Source organism: Oryza glaberrima, chromosome 6, assembly GCF_000147395.1.
Source record: "Oryza glaberrima chromosome 6, OglaRS2, whole genome shotgun sequence".
Lineage (NCBI taxonomy): Eukaryota > Viridiplantae > Streptophyta > Magnoliopsida > Poales > Poaceae > Oryza > Oryza glaberrima.
Window position 1 is genome coordinate 4,025,573 of NC_068331.1, and position 20,670 is coordinate 4,046,242.

The 20,670-nt window shown below is 40.9% G+C and overlaps 1 pseudogene; it reads right to left on the bottom strand.

Moving 5' to 3' along the window:
* Positions 1-17,900: 17,900 nt before the first annotated feature.
* On the bottom strand, positions 17,901-18,421 carry LOC127776296 (uncharacterized; annotated as a pseudogene).
* Between the last annotated feature and the right edge of the window lie 2,249 nt (positions 18,422-20,670).

Consider the following 20,670-nt stretch of genomic DNA (forward strand, 5'->3'; position numbering starts at 1 on the left):
AGTCCAGTAGCTCGCGATCTTAGTTTTTTTATGTGGTCATGTCCATTAATAAATCTTGTTGATACTCTCTCCGTCCTAAAATATAATAAATTTTAGCCCTTAGGATTTGTCCTAAAATATAACAACTTCTCCACCAATATTATCTTCCCAACCAATCACAACCCTCCATCATTCACTTTTTCCACCTACTCATCCAACCACAACTCTCCATCATTCACTTCTACCTACTTTCTTAATAACCGTGTCCAACTCTAAAACTCCTTAGGCCTCCTTTAATGGTTGAGCTAGTGCACTAGCTCATGCTTGTCCACCTCATACAAGAGATAGCAAAAAGTCTACCTCTCCAATAGATTGTCTCATAGCACATTTTTTGGGTTCCACAATTCCTCTCACATTTTCTTTAGGAGCTTAGCTCTTGAAGAAGAGATAATGCATTCTCTCTCCTTATCTTCTCTCTCTTCCACATCATACAAAAGCTGATGTGGAGATTTATGAGCTAGCTGACTCACCCTTGTTGGAGGAGGCATTATATTCTGGGACAGAGGGAGTACTATTATTTTCTCCGTCTTAAAATATTGACATATCCTCATCCTAAGTAGTAACATTTTAGAACGAATATGGTAGTTTCCTATGTGGTTGCCCTGATCCGTACTTTCTCCGTCGTAAAATATTGACACATCACACTAAGTAGCAACATTTTAGAATGAATATAGTAGTTTCGCTTGTGGTTGCACTGATCCGCAGTAAATTTTCTTGTGGTTGCATGATCCGCAGCTCGATTGTAATCCCAGGGATGATCGACCATTGCCAAACTTTAAGTTTTGGAACTTTTTAATTGATTTAAGGTGGCTTTCTTTTGTCGTAGAGAGGTTTTATTTATAAAGCATTTCTTTTTTATTTTTAAAGTTTTGTACGGTTTATCGTTAGGCATATGTAGCTCCGATCATAAAGCCATACGTACGCACGTACATTTCTCAACCGTCGATAGATGCAAGTGTTACTAGCTTACTAGCTCTCCTAATTAAATTTTATATGGCGTATTCCTTCTATATATATATTTAAAGAAGTATGTATATATTCAAGATTGATCGTTGATTAGCTGATCTCTGTGCTAGCTGCTGTGCATGCACGACTGAAAAATATTGTTGAAAAGCTTTTTTAGCTTTATGCATGAGATCAGTAGTTTTGCTGATGCAAATCTCAGGTAAGTGCAGGGTACGCACGCACGGACAGTATCATATCAGGATCTATCAACCGCTAATCATCGTGGTGTTGATTCCATATCGCCTTTGATATATATTCAACGTACGTGTACGTGTACGTGTACTGTGTGTGTGTTGATGAATCAAAAAGCCTGGGCATATCGATCGCCTGCATGCATGCACTGCAGGCCATCAGTCATATGGAAGCTTTATTTAGCTTTGGTCATGCATTAAATTAAAGCATTTGGAGACAGGAGATGATCAAACAAGGGCGCAACTACAAAGGGTAGTGGTTGATTAATTGGTGATGAGATGAAGATGTATATACCCCCTCTGTTTTAAAATGTTTAACACCGTTAACTTTTTAGCATATGTTTGACCGTTCGTCTTATTCAAAAAATTTTGTGAAATATGTAAAACTATATGTGTACATGAAAGTATATTTAACAATGAATTAAATGATATGAAAAGAATAAATAATTACTTAAATTTTTTGAATAAGACGAATGGTTAAACACGTACTAAAAAGTCAACTGTGTCAAATATTTTGAAACGGAGGGAGTATATACTTTCTCCGTTTTATATTATAAGACTTTCTATCATTGGCTATATTAATATATATGTTGATAAATCTATACATATATATGTGTCTAGATTTATTAACATCTATATAAATGTGAGCAATACTAGAAAATCTTATAACCTGAAACGGAGGGAGTAATATATACGTGTGTACTCAGCTAGCATCATATATGATATTAGCAAGTACGTTATTCATCCGTGCATATATATGATGCGATTAATTCTGGCCGTTGGATCATCCAGACCCGTACATTACACTAGTTAATTACTACGTGTCTGTATAGAAGAACAGGAGCTTTTACAACTAGCGCACGTCTAACACGTGCGTGTTTCAGTTAGAAAAATAAGCATGCATATAGGTGCCTCGTTTTGTTCCTCTCTGTTGAAATGTTTAATTTCTGAAGGAAAAGTTGTGCGTGTAGAAACTTCAGAGAGTCACCGGCCGACAACTTCCACCATCCTTCCACCATAAGAGAAGGGAAAAAAGAAAGAGACATTCTCAGAGGGGAAATAGCTACTCCCTCCATTTTAGGTTATAAAACGTTTTAACTTTAGTCTATTAAGTTTATAGACAAATATAGTAATATTTATAATACTAAATTAGTTTTATTAAATTAATAATTAAATATATTTTTAGAATAAATTTTCCTTGGTTTAAAAATGTTACTATTTTTTTTACAAATTTGGTCAAACCTAAAGCAGTTTGACTTTGATTAAAATCAAAACGTCTTGTAACCTGAAACGGAGGGAGTAGTAAGTTGTCATGCGTGGTACTCCCTCTAACCCAGGGCTTGTTTAGGCCCTGTTTACTTCGCGAGACAAAAAGTTTTGGTATGCCACATCGGATATACGGACACACATTTGAAGTATTAAACATAGACTAATAACAAAACAAATAATAGATTTCGCCTTTAAAATGCGAGACAAATTTATTAAGCCTAATTAATTCATCATTAGCAAATGTTTACTGTAGCACCACATTGTCAAATCATGAAGCAATTAGGCTCAAAATATTCATCTAGCAATTTACACGTAATCAGTGTAATTAGTTATTTTTCTATATTTAATACTCCATGCATGTGTCCAAACATTCGATGTGACAGGGTGAAAAGTTTTTGTTTGGGAACAAAACAGAGCCTTAGTTGGCAAAAATATTTGCCCATATATCATGTATGTCACATCGGATATACGGATACACATTTGAAGTATTAAACTTAGTCTAATAACAAAACAAATTACAGATTCCGCCAGAAAACTGTGAGACGAATTTATTAAGCCTAATTAATCCGTCATTAGCAAATGTTTACTGTAGCACCACATTATTAAATCATGACGCAATTAGGCTTAAAAGATTCGTCTCGCAATTTCCTGGCGAACTGTGTAATTGTTTTTTTGTCTACATTTAATAGTCTATGCATGTGTCCAAATATTCGATGTGACAGCGTGAAAAATTTTGTTTGGGAACTAAACAGGCCCTCAATATAAGTGCAACTTAGTACAGATGTACTTCCTCCGTTCCAAAATACTGCTACCTAGAATAGAATTTGACCCATCCTAGGTAGCACCATTTTGGGATGGAGGTAGTAATATATTCTACTGAATATAAGGGAGAAATCTACCCATCGGACGTCCGATGACCCAAAAAAATCAGACGGTCAAATGTTGCAATTGGCCAACAGGTAAAACATTAAGTTATATATGGTGAAAAAAAATTTAGCAACTGAAACATTTAAATATTTTATGAAACATGGTGAAGATATATGTTGAAACATGTCGCTGTCATGTATGAAACAAGTATTAACGGATCGAAACATATGTTTTTCTTTTATCAAAATATAATCATTCGATATCTTGTTGTAAAGATTTAATTAAAACGAATACAATGATGTGATCGGATCATAGATTGGATAAGTAATTTAAGAGAAAAATCATTTTGAAGCTTGCTAAAATACATGCATGTATGCATGGATGAGGTGGAGAGAGAGGAGAGAGAGTAGTGGCAGTTAGTTTCAGGAATTTTGTGAAACACACTGAAGATGCACGTTGAAACATATCACTATCAAGTATGAAACATTTAGTTTTAACGGTTTGAAATACATGTTTTTCTTTTGAAATAATATAATCATATGATATCTTGTTGTAAAGATTTAATTGCAACGAATACAATGGTGTGATCGGTTTGTAGATCGGATAAGTAATTAGAAGAAAAATATTTAAAGAGAGGAGGGAAGAAAATGAAAAGAAACAGGTAGCATACATGTTACAGTGAGGTTCCTCCGATCCATCAGGCTTTTTAGTAGGGTAGACGAGGCGTCCGATATTTCCGTTTCGTCGGACGTGTGATACAAAGCATTTTCTGAATATAAGACAAGGTTATACTTGCATTGGGATGTAGGGAATAGAAGAAAACAAATTCTACTGAATGTTGCCTATATCTGTGACCTCACTGGTGGAGAAACCTTCTTTACTCCCGGTTGGTAACCTCCTTTTAATCCTGGGTTTTCAACCGGGAGTAGCAATCCGGGACTAAAGATGGGTATCTTTAGTCCCGGTTGAAATAACCGGGACTAAAGATTGATTTTTAATCCCGGTTGATAACAACAACCGGGAGTAAAAAAGAGGGATCTTTAGTCCCGGTTGTTCTTATCAACCAGGACTAAAGAGAGAGTAGAGGGCAGTCCAGATGGTCCCCTTTTCTTTTATTTTCTTTTTTATTTTCTCCCGAATCGAGTGGCATGCACATCCCCAAATCCCCAAATCAAATAACATCTCAACTCCACATCACAAATCTTAAAGTTACTCATACACACAAATCAAATACATCCCAAATCCTAAACAATACAAAACAAATCAAATACATCACAGATTATACATCTCAGATTTATACAAATGTCCAATGAATCACAAAATTATACATCTCAATAATCACAGATTATAAAAAAAAACGGCCGCTCGCTGCTGCCGGGCGCGGCCCAACCGGCCGTCGGCCGCCTGCCCGCCGCCACGGGGCGCCGCCGCCGGGAGGCGTGGCCCTGCCGGCCGCCTGCCCGTCGCCGCGGGGTGTGGCCCCGCCCTTCGCCTGCCCGTCGCCGCGGGGCGCGGCCCCGCCGGCCGCCGCCGCCGTGCGCGGCCCCCCGCCCGCGAGGCCGCCTGGGCCGCCGCGCCGCCGCACCGCCTAGCGCCGCGCCGCCCGAGAGGCTGCCCGGGCCGCTGTGCCGCCGCACCGCCTAGCACCGCGCCGCCCGCGAGGCCGCGAGGCCGCCCGGGCCTCCGTGCCGCCGCACCGGCACGCCGCCGGCCACCAGGCCTCCGCCCGCCGGCGCTCGTAGAGGAGAAAGAGGAAAAGGAGGAGAGAAGTTAGAGGAGAGAAGTTAAAAGGAGAGGAGGAGGAAGAGGAAGAGATATGGAGGAGGAAGAGATAAGGCCATGGAGGAGATAGAATATATTAACTGCTCCTCCTCCTCTTCGATCTGGCCTCGTACTCTCCCCGCCCATGTTGCGCATGCCGATCTTTTATTCCGGTTGGTGTTATCAACCGGGACTATAAATAGATCTTTAGTCCCGGTTGGTAACACAAACCGGGACTAAAGATCCCGGGGAGGCCTGACAAGCCCTGACAACATTTGAACCGGGACTAAAGATCATCTTTAGTCCCGGTTGGTGTTACCAACCGGGACTAAAGATCAAATATGCCTGTTACCCTTTTTAACCGGGACTAAATCTTTAGTCCCGGTTTTTATTGCAACCGGGACTATTGTGGAAATAGCCCAACCGACAAAAGATGGTTTCTCCACCAGTGCCTTTAAATTAGACCCCTCCCTATTCTCTGTCCAAAATTGCTTGCCTAGCTACAAATTAAGAGGGTCTCATTGCAAACTAGCTAGGTTTCAATTAAAAAGGCAAAAAGAAAAAAAATCATATTATTACTATCCCCATTTTAAATATATAACGCTGCTACATAAAACAACCCGTTGTTAATTAGCTTTCATTTGTGTCGGATCCTGACTGGAACAGTAACACACATAGGGGCACCGATATCACTGCCGATTAATTTTGAAATAGCACTTATGAGGTTGACGAGCTGCAAAGAAAAAGATTAATTCGAGCCAGCTCGTTCAAATCAATACATAGACGCATGCCCAGATCAATACCAAATGTCCATATCATCAAATCCAAGTAAACATCAATATTTCACAGATCAATACACATCGATGTACACACTCACAAATAAATATGCACAGATCAACAACTGAGAAACCCAAATCAACATCACATATAAAAACTAATCGATGTATGCACCACCACAACTACAGAACCTACCGCCACCGCGGTCGTCGATCTCCCTCTTCTTCAGTCCAGGGTCCCTAGATCCTCTGGTCTATACGCTCCTTCGATCATCGTCATCGTCGCATTAGGTCGGGCCCGCCTCCTCCACCTGCTCGTGTTCTCCTCATTAGGGTGGAAGAGGTGGCAAGAGGGTCAGATTGTAGGCCTGAGCTTGGGGGTGGGTGGGGGGGGGGTGGATTTGGCACCCATGCGACCTTCTCCACCATATGGATCGGGGTGCCAGCGTGAGGAGAAACCCTAGTGGAGATGGAGGAAGAAGAAGAGCTAGGTAGCGAGCAAGGAGGTCGCTGCCTATGTTGATGCTTCAGGAGGAGCTCGTCGTTGGCACCTATATACGTTAAGAAGCGCGTCGACAACATAGAGATGTAAGGCAGTGAGGTTAGAGGCCACCGCTACCTGTGGGCTCATTGGCCTTGCTGTTCTCATTCTCAAGCTGATTGACGTCATAAGCCAAGTTAGACGTCGTCGCGAGTTGGAGAGATTGAAAAAAAATGGAGAAGGGGGAGAAAAGGGAGATATTTAACTATTTCCATTCTTAGATGTGGCGATTAACTATTTGCTATATGGACCCATATGTTATAGACACATGAGGTCCCACGTATCATTGACATATGAGTAAAAAATAATTAAACGCTAAATTTAAAAGTAGCAAATAGTTAAATGCCCCGGGAGAGAGTGAGATAGGTCAACGAGGGGAGACTTGAGATCGATGTCTACGGGCTCTTGGGCTGTTGACTTGGCCTGAGATATGGTTCGGCTCGCTAGCTAGTTCCTCCTATCAGTATCAGTTTACCTAAAGTAACTAATGAATTATCATTAATTAGTGCCGGTTTATAATAAAAACGGTACAGGTAAAACTTGATACTCCACTAGTGGTGCCAATTTACGGACACTACTGAGGACTCATTACTGCAGGTTCTTAGTGACACTAGGCACATGTATGTGGGACCTAATGGGGCATCATCGATGAGGCGCTACTTTTAGATTTGATATTTGACTATTTCTTATATTAAAAATACTTTATAAGTACCATTTATGTCATTGTGACGACTTATTTTCTCATTAAATTTACTTTAATCATGACTTATTTTTTATTTCTTTTAATAAAACAAATGCTTATACGTCATCTCAAAAATCACATTGGCATATATTTAAAACCGAGAGAGTAGCATGGGGAGCATTGTAGGAATATTCATCATTAATTACCGCAACACTTATTGGCAACTTAGAGCAGGTATAATAATGAGCGATAGGAGATCCATGTAGGATTTTCTGCTGAGCTGGAGGAGAGAAGGGAGGGGAGAGGGCGCAAGCGGGCGACTAATTAGTCGCCCGGCTGTACGCATGGCCCGAGGACGTGGGCCCGCCCGTAGCAAGCGATGCACCCGTGCTACTCGCCGTTGCCTGCGTCGGAGCGTCCAAGTCCAGGGCTGCGCCGCCATCGTCGCGCACGTCTGCGTCCGCCGCCGCTGCCGCCTTTGTCCACGGCGACCACCGCTACCCTCGTCCTTGTCAACCGTGCTCGTCGCCTCTGTATGCCGCTGCCGCCGACCTTGTCCACTGCAGCTGTCGCCGCCAACTTCGTCCGCCTCGGCCACGGCTGCCACCGTCGTGTTGTTGCCCTCGCCCTCGTCGGTCGATGTTGCGGCTCTCGTCTACCGTGGCCATGGAGAGCAAGTAGAAGAGAAAGACCAAGAGAGCACAAAGCTTGGATTGAGTTTTGAGGCCTTGTGCTTATGAATCAGCTTGATGGTTTGCCCGGTTGCTTCACTTCTATCTTCCACCGTTCCGCGTGCAGAAGGCCAGCTCAACGCCGGTCGCCGGACGACGAGCTCGGCTTTGGTGACCCGTTTGCTCTATCCCCAGCTACACTGGCAGCGTGAGCCTGCACGATGAGCTGTTTATATTTTCTGATGGAGAAAATATAATAACATCTTTCTCTAGAAAAATTAGATAGCTTAAGCGAAGTAGTAGCATACGTATGTGTATATATTGTTCTGTACCGATTCCTTCCATGTAGATGAGCAGATGTATAGTATAAAACAGATGTGTATATAGCCATAATTTGTTCATCTTTTTGGCCATGGATGAGCTTGGATGCCTAGTTCCTGAGAAGCAATCGCCGGCGAGAACAGGAGAGAGAGAGAGTGGGGATAGAAGGGAGATTAAAATAAAATTTCTTGTACAGTGTGGGCCATAGTAGTATAGCTTGATTATTGTGTTTACTGGCTACAGTGTTAGCTATAGCTAAGATGGATCAAAATTGGAGTAAGCAGCTGGCTGCACTATTGACCTTGCTCTTAAAAACTAATTTATGGGTAAAACTATTATATAAATATATGTTATATATACGCTATTAGCGACTTAAAAGCCAATGCTAAAAAATAAATTATGATAAAAATAATCAAATCAACTCTAAAGTTTAGATTTTAGCTGCGGCTAATAATTAATAAGAGTGAAGACCACGCGCTGTGAATCTAGATAGATGATCTTCCCCTGTTCCAGCATATCAAGGGAGCACGTACTTCCCAGGCCGGCCACAACAATATTTGGTGTATTAATTGACTTAATTTGGTTGAACTGATATATGCCAATAATTATTAATACATGTGTGTTTGGATATACAATGAACTCATTTGACACTATTCAGTACTCCAATCCTGGTACATACGTATATAAGTACGTTCATATGAATTAATACAATAGATAAAATTAAGCAACTGGACGTATAGACGACGGTATAGTATACTGTACACGTATACAATATACGCTCGAATGAGCGGAATCTGGGTACAGTCGCCAACTGCCAAAACACAATACGCACATTAATTATATTCACACGTACATACGTACTTCCTCGGTTCCAAAATAAAGACATTTTTAAGATTGACATGAGTATTAAACCCTCTATCTACTTTTGATAGTCATATTTCATCTTGGCACACAGACCAAGAATAAGTAATTTACTTATCATTCATTTAAACATGCTACTAGTCATTCCTCGTAAACAAGCGATTTGTTGATATTTACGTTTCTCGATGCCTATGTAGCCAATCTTGTGTGGAAGAATAGAGTCATGTATTAAATCTAAGAAAATCATTAAGATGATAGGTTGTTGAAGTGAAATATGCTTATCAAAAATAAAATTTTCAGATTTGGAAATATGACTATCAAAAGTAGATGGAGGGAGTAAGAAAGTAGGTAGGAATGATTGGAGGAAGTGTGTGATTGGTTGAAAAGAGAAAGTAGCTAGATGAAGAAGAATGGTTGTGATTGGTTGAGAGGAGAAGGTAGGTGAAGAAATAACTTTATTTTAGGACAAGACACTGTGCTAGAAATAGCTACATTTTAGAACGGAGGGAGTATATACGTAACGCGCCACGCATATATAGATCATCTATGGGGATCTATATACGGTATATCTGTATATATATGTGCTGCAATACGCACATCATATATATCGATCGTATAAACATAAAATGATAATATATATATCTGTTCTCTGACGAGAGCTTTTACTACCCGTGTCAGTGTATTTATTGACCGGCCTAATTGAGCTACAGGAGCCTGCAATTTTTTCACTTGGAAAAAATGGGACAGAAAATAATTAAGTTGAACTAGTATACATGGTATAGTACGCGACATACCTCGCTGGATCACTAGCTGTCGTACGAGCGTACATGTACGTGAAAATATACCATTTGGCCTACGTGCAATGCGTACATATATATACCAGTACGTGCGTGTTGTTGGGTGTGCAGCGCTGCAGGCCGCGCAAAGTACAAATTAAATTTAGTGACAAGTAAAAAGAAAGCAGGAGTTAATATTAGAAACAAAATATGAAATTTAAAGTTGGCTGTGGCTTATAAATCTATCGCAACGCAACCCTATAAGGCCATGTCTAGTGTATTGTTTTAGCATCAATTTTTCACACTAGCTAGATAAAAAAAATTAATGGAGAAATATTATTTCTATACTCTTGAAAGCTTAGCCGGCGATCCCTTCAATGCCCTTAAGTATCATTTGTTAATATATAAAAAATAAATATTTGTTATCATTATCTAGAAGTATCATTTTGCTGTGAATCATATATATATCGCACAACAAAGTCATGAATATAAAAAGTCATATACAACAAGCTTCTACACTTTTAACAATATAGTTTATCAATTTATGTGTTTTTCTTCCATGCACGAGGGTAAAATTAACTTCTTTCATAGAAATTAAACGATCAACTAACCATCAACTAACGGAATGGATGTGTAAAGGACTAAAACAAAAATCCAGGGGCATTCAAGAAAGTGAGCAATACTTAGGGGCGCATAAGAGATTAGCTGAAATTTTAAGGGCGTTAAAGAATTTTCTCCAAGAAATGATAGCACCTATGCATGTACAGACATCCATTATCACAATCCCAATACCGATAAAAACCGCTCCCGAGTGCTATCTATGAATTTCGTGAAAACCTTTGATAAACTAACAAGATTAAATATGAAAAAATCATATAAAAATTTTAAATTCATTATTAACTTACCCAAAAACCAAGTTGTTTGTGTTTTTTACTTGGGCCAGAAAGTCCGGATTTCACGGTTTCCATTGATTTTTTAAATTCATACTCCCTCTGTCTCATTTTAAATGCAACTCATGAGTTTCTGTGGCCAACATTAATCATTCGTTTTATTTAAATTTTTTTTAAAAAAATTAAAAATATAAGTCACGCATAAAGTACTATTCATGTTTTATCATCTAATAACAATAAAAATACTAATTATAAAAAAATTCAAATAAGATAGACGATCAAAGTTGGACATAAAAACTCATGACTACGCTTAAAATAGGACAGAGGGAGTAGATATATTGATTCCATGGACTAAAAAAAATATTTCTCACCCTTACCCAGTTTGCTAGTAATATCCATAGGTGTAAAGTTTTGACGTGTCACACCGGGTATTATATAGGGTGTTGAATGGGGTGTTTGGGCACTAATAAAAAAACTAATTACAAAATCTGTCAATAAACAGCGAGACGAATTTATTAAGCATATATAATTAATCTATCATTAGCAAATTTTTCTGTAGCACTACATTGTCAAATCATATAGCAATTAGGCTTAAAAGATTCGTCTCGCAAATTAGCCGCAATCTGTGTAATTAGTTACTTTTTAGCATATATTTAATACTTCATGCAGATGTTTAAACGTTCGATGTGACAAGGTATAAAATTTTTGTGTGGCAACTAAACAGGGCCTACTTATTCCTTGCATTATTTTTTTGTTAGGCCCACTAAATGCTACTAGCATTGATGATAACAACACTAGAGAGAAAGAGAAAATTCATGTTTATAATAGTTTTAAATGTATACTCGATCGTCTCGTTTCACCTGCAATGAAAAAAGGCTTAAGCCAACCCTCACATTCAAGCACAGTACTAGAGAGAAAAAGAGAAGATATATATTCACCTATACTATTTAACATGGTATATATATACTACCCCCATCCATATATGTATAACATTGGTTAGTTTACTGAACTAACCAACATCATATAAAAAAATGGAGGGAGTATTAATTAATGTGATAACATTAATTAGTTTTATCTATACTGAAGACATACCGTTCTGATACAGGATACAGGGAATCGAAGGAGAGGGGCCACTCGTATCTACGTGCATATTGCATGCAAGCATATGCATATCGAGGTACATGAGCTAGCTTAGCTTATCATCGTTTGTGAACCTTACATCATCATATGTACGTGTGCCATCATATATATGCGTACAAATTAAACAGGCTGGGGTTGGTCGATCGGCTGGATTGTACATACGTGGTCCTCTACTGTGTAATTAACTATCTCTCGATCGACCGGATCGGAGGCGGCCCGGCACGACCTGTTGTTCTGCCGTTGCTCAACTGTATTTGCAGGGTTTTTAGCCCTACATACATTGGTAGCTAGGTAGCCCTACGTACCAGCAGTTCAAAAATTAACCATCTCGGTATACATATATCCCTATTTACTGATTTACAACGAATGTACAAACATTGGTATGTATGTAAGATTAGCTTACTAGCTAGTAATTTTTAAGACATGTTAATTTGTGATAGTATATAGAGGACACATTTAATTACGGGTTAACTCATAGTCGCTAATTTCACGTTCCGATGAAATGGTGCAGTCATTAGCATAGATTCTCACATCTATGATGGGTCATCTCTAACGGGCTATCGAGAACCGTTGCGAACTTACTCATCTATAACGGGCGGCATAGATGGCCGTTACAGATGGGTATCCCAATCTTTAGCCGATACAGATAATACTCCTCATATGGAATGACTTGTTAGGGCAACACCAATGTATATAGCTAAAGTAGTCCATATAGATGGGACCCACATTTGTGGACTTTAACTATTGCAACATTTATAATGTATATGGTTAGTAAGTAGTATGAGGAGGAGAGAGGAAATAGAGACAAATGACATATTTTATTCTCCTATGGACTACTTCCACAATGTGGTTAGATAGCTGAATGTATTATTTTATTGGCTATGGACTGGTTTTGAAGTACATTGTGGATGCCCTTATAGAGAGTCGTTATAGATGTGAACCTAACAACTGTAACGGCTATAGATTTGGAGTCATTACATATAAGGCATCATAGAGAGCTATTACAAATGTGAGCCGAGCCGTTACATATGATATATTGATATTCTTCAGCCGTTACAGATAACTAGATATGTGCTAGAGAGTGTAAGAAATGATTGCTCGTTATCAAAGTATAAGGCAGGCGTACTTTATTTCGTTAGGATACATATTTTCTTCTCGTCTTACGAGGAGAATAAAAGGAAGATATTGCGCCGACTTTCAATTTTCTAAATTTATTTGGTCGATCTATTATTCTTTGGAATTATTTTCCTTCTTTTCGTTAATTAATCTTCATTTTTATAACCAAACCGGCGGCCTTTGACTTTTCACCGCAGTACACACATACATAATATACACAATTAATCTTGTCGATCGATGTACGAGATTAATATTAACCGAACTACAGTGGTGAATATTCGTAGTAGAATTGAAGTAACACACACACTCTCAGTGTGTGTGTGTATATATATATACTTACTACTACAGTATATATATATGTACATAGTAGCAAGTGGCGTGCCCCCAAATTAAATACCAATATCACTTAACATGTCGTCGTAGCAGCAGTGCAGTACACACGTTGTCGTTTGCAGCCATATCTATCTGCATAATGCCGCAGTATATGCATTATGCACGTACCTACGTGTACGTACCCGAAAAATCCGGGCAATATATATATTTATTCATACAACAACACATATATATCTTGTCTAGCTAGCAATATGTTATGTAGATCTTGCCACGCTGTGTACTACCACAGGTACGTGCTCGATGGATAATGTCGCTGGCAATATTTGCATATGCAGCCCTTGTTTAGTTCTAAACTTTTTTTTAAACCTTCAACTTTTTCATCACATTAAAACTTTCTTACACACATAAATTTTCAACTTTTTTTTCACATCATTTTAATTTCAACTAAACTTTTAATTTTGACGTGAACTAAACGCAGCCGCAGTGTGGTAGCAAAACGAAACATTTTATGCAGGGACGGACTTTGATGATGACGAGATGTATCTCCTCCTTTCAGCCTTGAAGGCAGCGGTGCGCGTGCCTGCAATAGAATTGGAATTTTAATCTTATAGTTACCGTTCTTTTCTCCAATAAAAGTTAGATGGAGATTAAGATTTTCGTGGCACGTTTTTCAAACTGCTAAACGGTGCGTTTCGTGTAAAAACTTTCTATATGAAAGTTGCTCTAAAATATCATATTAATATATTTTTTAAGTTTGTAATAATTAAAACTCAATCAATCATACATTAATACCACTCATTATGAGTAAAAAAAACTTAATCTTCATCTTCAGGAGAAAATATTCCTCCATCCTTAAAAAAACACAATCCAGTTAGAAATGTGACACAATGCGTACGATATATTTGAACAGAGTGTTTTTCAGATTTATCATATTAGATTATGTTCCATGAAGATAATATCATGTTTTAATTCAGATTATAGAGATATAGAGAACTCATCCATCTCTCCATTTTATTTTTCCGTTTTCAACTCTAAAATTTATTGGCTATATGTGCCTATGAGCAAAGACGGAAGATGTGTAAACCATTTCTATTATCTTAAAAAGAAAAAAAAAATCTCCTTGTAGGGTGCAGCGTGTGCATGCCATTGGCGCGTAAACGTACGTAACGTGCGTGCGTGGTGGATGGGGAGCATATACGTAACGAGGGGAGATTGGATGAATCTGATCTGTCCATCCATTGGGTGGTTCGTACCCTCTTGGACTGAGCCGGCCGTGATGCTGCAAGACACGTTCTTGGTGTCGGGTGAACGGAGCACACCGCAGTACCTTTGATTTGATTTGATATATTGAGAAATTCGATCAGCTCCAGTAGATGTAGTGCTGCCGTACGTACAATATTTAATCCATCACACACGTAGATGAATGCGTACGTATAGCTCTGTAAATCCATCGGTATTCAATTCAAATCATGGTGTGGATGTACTCCCTCCGTTTCAAAATGTTTGACATCGTTGACTTTTTAGTACGTGTTTTACCATTCATCTTATTCAAAAAAAATTTAAGGCATTATTTATTCTTTTCATATCATTTGAATCATTGTTAAATATACTTTCATGCACACATATAGTTTCACATATTCGCAAATTTTTTTTGATAAGACGAACGGTCAAACATGTGCTAAAAAGTCAACGGTGTCAAACATTTTGAAACGGAGGGAGTATTTAATTAGCGCAAGTTGGTCGGCGCACTTCTGCGTATGGAAACTCTGATTGAATTTTGTCTGGTTCATGAATTCGTTTTAGTTTATTTACCCCTCTATTTTCATTACCACCATTTTTTTCTTGATTTTCTACCATAAAAAAATGGGTTAGCTATACAATTTTCGATAAAAAATCCATTAAGAAACTATAGTACTACATTGGAATTGCCAAATGTCATTTGACAGAAAATCCATATCCAAATGTTGCAGATTTTGTGCCATTTGATGTACTTTGCGATTCATGCTCCTGCCCTTCCTTTTCAGCTCAGGCAACCTCCTTATCTTCTCTGGCGCTAGCGGCATCCCTAAACTTTGGTAGGGACCTACAGATTAGGGTCTCGGTTGGGGTCAAGGGAAGGGGGAAGAGGGGGGGGGGAGTTTGCCTATTTTAGAGGGATGGCCATGTGAGGTGGCAGTCCGGCGGTGAGCAGCGGATTGGGCAGGTGGCAAGGTGGCGATGACACTGTCGGTGCCGCGTGGCTGGTGCTGGTAGCGAGGGTAAAGTAGAAGGACATTAGGAGGAGGAGGCCGGTGGTGGTGTATCCAACAGTGGGGAGTCACCGAAGATGGGGAAGAGAACGATACGGAGGAAGCTCGCTGCCAGCAGCTTGAGGAAAAGGAGAGAAGGGGGAGGGGGAGGAGGCTCACTGGCACCAGCCAGCTGATGAGGCCGAGCGACGGCAATGCTAAGGCTACGGTGGCGGAGGCGACATAGTCGTGATCTTGCATGGTGAGCGGCATTGTGAGGAGAGCCAGGAGAAAGGGGATGAGAACAAGGTTTTAGGGTTTGGTTGCCCTGTATAAATCTTAAAGCAATCGAGTGGTCCAGAATTTACGAAATTTTTTAGAGTGTTCCAATCAAATGGTGTATAGATAGTCCCATAGTACAATGGTAACTTTAAATATTTACATTATAACTCGCACATAACTATGATATAAGTTGGATGTAATTACAATATAACTTATTCTAAGTCACGCAACACAGTGGTGGAGTGTGTCGTGGGTTTTAACCTTGTCCCCTGCATGCGCCGTTTGATTTTTATTTTCTTTTCTTGTCCTGCACATGTTTCTCAAAGCATATCCAAATACCAAAAAAAAGGCAAGTTTCTCAAAGCAGATTAGGGCCTTCTCCCACCCAAATCCGGTGGCGGCGGCGACGGCTCGACAGCAGTTGTCGATGCTAGGCCACGAGCCTCCTCCCACCCGGATCCAGCGGCGGTGACTATCCCCCGCCCGAATCCGGCGGCAGGAGCGGACGACGGCGAGAGCAGCGGCAGTGGGAGCGGACGGTAGCGGCTCCCGCGACAGCAGGAGCGGAGAGCACGACGCCGATGGCGGGAGCAGCCGGCGTGATTTTTTTTATTTTGGATTTTTAGTTTTGCATGCAGCCCATGTAAGCAGCCACATGCGAAAATCACTATTTTCGCAGACCTTCTCGTGCAGACAGGTCCGGTCATCCGCATGCAAAAATCTGATTTGGCCGTCTGCAAAAATCCTTTTTTTAAGTAGTGTTCCCCTCTCTCGAATTTTTCGTGAATTAGAAACACAAGAATGTTACAAGGAAAAAGTTCACTTCTTCAGAAATTCCCTTAGAATTCATCCAATCTAAATAGAGAGAATCTATTCTATACCATTAAGTTTGTTATAGTTCAACAATTTACCACCAACTTTATCTCTTTCTACAATATATCGGCGACTTTATCAATTGTTCTACAATATGCCATTGGGTTAGGCTTATTTTTTAATAATACCTAAAATACCCTTATGGACATATAAGATTAACAATTGATTTATCTCATTAGAAGTTTCAAAAAAATATGAAACTTTTATGTGGCCTCCTTACACAGTATAAAAGTTTGTATATAAGTTTCAATTTCTTTCTATTTATATTTTTATAAAATATAACATATATCTTATATGCTCTATAAAATATTTTTTTGTGTTGTTGTTTTTAATGTAAATTATCTTTCATATGCAACATAAGATATTGTTTGCTGTTATCTTTTGTGTAAGCTACTTCTCTCTGGTATACCACACAAAAATATTTTTTCTAAAAAAACAAAAATACCAAAAAAAATGAAAATATGTATACATACTTCCCTGTTGTGTGAGGAGGCCATATAAAAAATTTTATTTTTTTTAACTTTCTAATGAGATAAATTAATTGTTAACCATGTATGTCTCTAAGGGTATTTTGGGTATTTTTTTTAAAAAGAGCCCCATCTCAATGGCATATTGTAGAACAATTGATAAAGTCATCGGTATATTGTAGAAAGAGATAATATCAGTGGTGAATCGTTGAACTGGGATAAACTCAGTGGCATAAAATAGATTCTCTCAAATAGGTATGCCCATTTAACTTAGCTATGCATACGACCCAACCATCCGACTAAGGTACGACCGAATTTGATCAACAGTTGCAAATAGCTGTAGCACACATATATAAACATGCTCTACTTTAATTGATTTACGGGTGCATATCTCTAGTTGTAAGGCTGTATATATCCTTTAAGAGTAGAGACCGGTTTAATCCATTATCTTTAAAAAAGAAAAATTACGAATTACCCCCCAAACTATCGCGGCTGACCGAATTATCCCCCTGAACCACAAAACCGGACATTCTTCACCCCAACTATGCAAACCGGATGAATTACCCTCCCCCCCTTGATCCAATCTGTGGAGGTTTTGGTTTACGTGACATACATGTGGCAGTCCAGTCAGCATTCTATTTATAAAAATGTCGGACCCACCTGTCATACTCTTCCACTCTTCCTCTCTCTCTTCTCTCTCTCTCACTCTTCCTCTCTCTCTCACGGGCGGCGGCGCGAGTGGCAGCGGCGGGCGTGGCTGGTGGAGGGCGGCGGCAGACGGGCGAACGGCGCGCGAGGGCGGACGGTGGTCTCACGGGGCGGTGCCGTGATGTCTCACTTGGGGGAGGCCGCGATGGCGGCGGGCGGTGTGCTCATCGGCGTGGGGGTGGGGGTGGTCGCGGCGCCAACCGAGGACCACCGGCGCCTCCGCGACCGGTTGCGGTGGAGGAGGTCCCCGGCGTGAGTAGCCTCGCACCGTCAGAGATGCGGCGGGGGAGATCCTGCCACATCCGCACCACGGCGCCGCCCCACGGGAAGTAGCCGTCGTTGTCGGCAGCGCCCTCGTAGAACCCAATCCTCCTCTCCCGCCGCCGCCCCTTCTCCTCGTTAGAGGAGCTCGCCTCGGATCCCTCCTCCTCCTCCCAGTCGTCGTCGGTGCCGTCGGAGTTGGAGTCATCTCCGGAGGAGTAGTAGGTGGAGATTTGGGAGGAGATGACCTCCTCGCTGCGGGATCGGAGGCGGAGGATGAGCACCAGCAGCATCGCCATGCTCGGCCCCCCGGAACCTCCCTACCCCGGTCTCCACCATCGCCACGACCGCCGTCTCCATCATCCCCACCTCCACCACCACCGCCCACCGCCCGTCCGCTCCCCGCACCACTGCTCGCCGCTAGCCGTGCCTGTCGCCGCTCGCTGCCAGCCGCGCCCGCTGCTCCCGCTCATGCCGCTGCCCACTTCCTGCCCCTGCATCACCCCTTGAGAGAGAGAGAGAGAGGGGAAGAGGGGAAGGGGAGGTATGACATATGGGTCCTACATTTTTTAAAAATTAGAAAATGCTGACTGGATTGCCACGTGTACGCCACGTAGGACAAAACTTAAACTAGCATTCGTTTGGTATTAAAAGTTCAGGGTGAACAATGTCTGGTTTTCGGATTCAGAGGTGTAATTCGGCCGACCGCGATAGTTCAGGGGGTAATTCGTACTTTTTCCTAAATAAAAAACTAGCAATACTCTTAGCTAAGCTATGTGAATTCTGCACTATGTACGGTGCCCGTATACAAGGGAGCAAGCTATGGACTTGTTTGGGTGAGCTTTAGATTCTGAGAAGCAGTTGTTTGGTAGACAGCTTCTGAGAATCAGGAAAAGCTCTGAAACCCAGTTTCTCCAGCTTCTGGCTTCTTAGTTCATTTTTCAGAATATGTAACTATAAATTCTCAGAAGTTATGGACTGTTTAGGGCAGCTTCTAGCAGAAACAGCTTTTGAAAAAAGCTGTAGCTTTGAAAAAAGTTGTAGCTGGGATCAAGCTTCCCCAAACAGGACCTATATCTACAAGCCAGCTACAACTTATTACCCCGCCTCGATCGTCTAGCTCCCTTCCTTCCGGGCGTTCGTGCAATCGTGCGTGCGCACGATACTACACGGTACGATCGGTATTACAACGCGCGCTTGCATGATCGCCACATTAACTGCATATATGCATCGATATATCAGGGTGATTCGGGGATCGACAGCCGGCGATCACGCGTATCCGCGCGTAAATGCATCCCATCCCATCCCATCCATCGCACGCTGTACTCACCAACCCACGTACCATCCATCGATCGCACGCCGGAATCGTCGTCGGAGGACGACGACGGCGGAGACGACGCCGCACCTGACGCCGCGCGGCAGCCGGCCGGCAGATCTGGGAGCAGAAAACTGAAGAAGCTACAGGAGCAGCAGCAGCAGCAGCATTGAATCGAATCGATCGATCAAAATCGACATGATTTCGCAATGAATTGTGGGCTGCGATATAAGTATTCGGGACCGTTTTCGTGGCGAGTCCATGTGGTGAATTCCAGCGTTCTCTGGACGGGACCCACCTGTCAGCCAAGGCTAGCTAGCTTGCTGATGATTTTTGGATTCGAGCTTGCATTGGACACAAGACAAGACGAACTCGATCGATCGAGCATTGAATTGATTGCCGCCACATGCGCTGAATAATTTCGTGGTGTTATGATGAATGTGCTGCTGTTTCAATTCGCTGGATACTCCCTATCTGCTGGTTTATTTTTCGCATTCATTTCTCAGGCGGTCTATATATATATATATTCCTTTTGCAAAGGTTTTGCATTTGAAATGTTTCAAATTCTGTACTAGTAATTTCAGTATAAAAACAGAGAGAGGGGAGCTTAATTTGGTACCTTCAGTTCTCAAATCAAAGTCAATTCAAATCTACAGAAGAAAGCAAATCTGCGCCGCATTGATCAATGATCATCACTACCCCTGATACGAATTCCATATAGCTTTGTTGTACAAGATTTTGAACAGAAACCACCTTTCAAAAAGGTTGAACAGCACCAGACAACTTCACACCAGCATTCAAACTGCTAGCCAATATTTGAGCACACACAAGAACACTGCATCTCTGCAGCTGTAGCAATCAATTAAAAGATCAACCGAGTAGACAGTCGCATTAACAAACTATAAAACTGTGATGAGATCGACGGATATATAACCACCAGATTCGGTACGTACGAAGCTTCCAGCTGCTCATGGTTTTTTTTTTTAATCATCTGCGAAAGAGATCCCCAGTTTTTAATCCCTGAGATCCTACTGGTTGGTACACCCCAGAACATTCATCCCCCTCTCTGCAGTAATAATACAAGTTACTGTAGTAGTAGTACAAAGAAAAGTATCATCAGCAGATTAATTTGTCGATCTGGGTGTAGTACTTGTATCATCAGGCTTTGATACGGCAACATCGTTTCAGTTTTTGTTTCTTGAAAAGATTTTGATTCTGAAATACAGTACTAATAGTAGTAGTACTTCGTATGTTTTAGAGTAGAAATACAATTCGAGAATTTTGTTTTGTGTCATTG